The following is a 2,305-nucleotide window of genomic DNA, read 5'->3' on the forward strand; positions in this document are numbered from 1 at the left end:
CTCCTCCTCCTCCTCCTCCTCCTCATCATCATCATCATCATCATCATCATCATTATCTTTATGTCTACTTTTCCATGTTTTGCATGGGCCTATTGGCTTAAGACATACTTTAAGTAACATTTAGCTTAAAATCTGGATGTGTGATAAAGAAGTTTGATTCATAATCACATGGCTTTGGGTTCAGTCCCACTGTGTGGCACCTTGGGCAAGTGTCATCTACTACAACCAGACCAACCAAAGAAGCCTATTGTGTGTGTGTATGTAAATTTTCAAGATTCAAAAGAATCAGGTATTTAAATAGAAAAAGCATCAAGGTAGAGTCAGCAATAATGTACCTGTGTACCAACAATGTATACACATAAACATAATTATTATAGTAGATACTAAAATCAGGTTGGGTGGGTCATCTGGCACTATGTCCTATTTGTGAGAAGTTCTTATTGTCAATTCTTACCTGTAATCACCTGATGAAAATGGTGTTTTGCTTGATGTAACACTTTTGTTCATCAATAAAGAACATTTCTGAAACAGCTGTAGTGAAGCGCAACTTACTGTGTTATTATATATACTTCAGTACCTGGCTTTCGTTGACATGGAGAAAGCCTTTCACAGGGTCCCCCGATCCCTTATCTGGTGGTCAATGAGGAAACTAGGGATAGAAGAATGGTTAGTGAGAGCTGTGCGAGCCATGTACAGAGACGCTGTCAGTAAAGTGAGGGTTGGCAACGAGTACAGTGAAGTGTTCCGGATAGAGGTAGGGGTCCACCAATGTTCAGTCCTCAGCCCACCCCTATTTATCATAGTCCTCCAGGCAATAACAGAGGCATTCAAAACAGGATGCCCCTGGGAGCTCCTCTATGCTGATGACCTTGTTCTAATTGCTGAGTCACTATCACAACTAGAGAAGTTTCAGGTGTGGAAGACAGGTCTAGAACTGAAGAGCCTTAGAGTCAATCTAGCTAAAACCAAAGTCTTAATAAGTAGGAAGGCAGACAAATCACAAATCCCTTCGGGTAGATGGCGCTGCTCAATCTGTAGAAAAGGCATAGGTAGAAACTCTATAAGATGTACCCAGTGTAAGCTATGGACACATAAGAGGTGCAGCAAGCCAAGTGAGACCATAACCTGTGACCTATGCCAGGGGTGTAACCAGCCCACTTAGATGTACATTCCTTTCATTGGACATTAAACTCTGCTAGTGAAGACCTGTTAAGGCAAGTGATATTGAAATCAAATTTGATGACAGCACCGCATGATTGGCATCCATGCTAGTGGAGCGCTAAGAGTACCATCCGAGTGTGATCGTTGCCAGGGCCGCTGACTGGCCCCTGTCCCGGTGACACATAAAAAGCACCATTTGAGCGTGATCGTTACTAGCATCGTCTTACTGGCACTTGTGCCAGTGGTACGTGGAAAACAACATTCGAGCAAGGGCGTTGCCAGTGCCGCTGGACTGGCTCCTGTGCCGGTGACACGTAAAAACACGATTTGAGCGTGGCCGTTGCCAGTACTGCCAGACTTGCCCTTGTGCTGGTGGCATGTAAATCACCCACTACACTCTCAGAGTGGTTGGCGTTAGGAAGAGCATCCAGCTGTAGAAACTCTGCCAAATCAAAGTGGAGACTGGTGCAGCCATTTGGCTCACCAGTCCCCAGTCAAACCGTCCAACCCATGCCAGCATGGAAAGCGGACATTAAATGATGATGATGATATATGTATGTATATGTAACCTATATAGTTGATATATAAGTAGTGCAAATTTGGTTATTTCCCCATAAATTGGAAAAATGATGAAACAACCTTAATCAGTTTTCAGTGTGTGTGCTTGAGTCTCCTTGTTTTGACATTCTGTGATGATTGTAAATGATTGTCACTACCTGAAAGGCAGTGTCATTCAGTTCCAATATTCTGCAAGAACATGTGTGGCTATGGGAAAATATTACCTTACTTAGAGACAGGTGAGGGTTGATAACTAGAACAGCATCAGGCCATAGAAAATCTGCCACAATAACCTTTGTGCAACCTTTCAAGCATGGAAAAATGAATGTTGAAATGAGAATGGTAATGATTGATGAGGGGGCTGGTTTAAGTCTTTTCTTATTTACTCTTTCACAATCTCTTGTTTTCTAGTCATGTATCTTCTCTACAGCAAGACACCTGCTTCTGTCCTGCTATCATACTTTAAGCTTTCATCATCTGTCACAAAGCCACTCCTCTCAACACTACACTAACCCCATTTAGTAGAGGGGGATCTTTGTCTTGCAAGTTACTTAGTGACCTCATTAGTGCCTAACCCCCCCCCCCC

General features: G+C 43.0%; 1 protein-coding gene across 4 annotated transcripts in view; it reads left to right on the plus strand.

The window, feature by feature from the left end:
- LOC106873692 (neurobeachin) overlaps window positions 1-2,305 on the plus strand; it is a 436,667-nt gene that overhangs the window by 87,629 nt on the left and 346,733 nt on the right. The gene's annotated exons all lie outside the window — the stretch shown is intronic.

Source organism: Octopus bimaculoides, chromosome 16 (genome assembly GCF_001194135.2).
Source record: "Octopus bimaculoides isolate UCB-OBI-ISO-001 chromosome 16, ASM119413v2, whole genome shotgun sequence".
Taxonomy (NCBI): domain Eukaryota; kingdom Metazoa; phylum Mollusca; class Cephalopoda; order Octopoda; family Octopodidae; genus Octopus; species Octopus bimaculoides.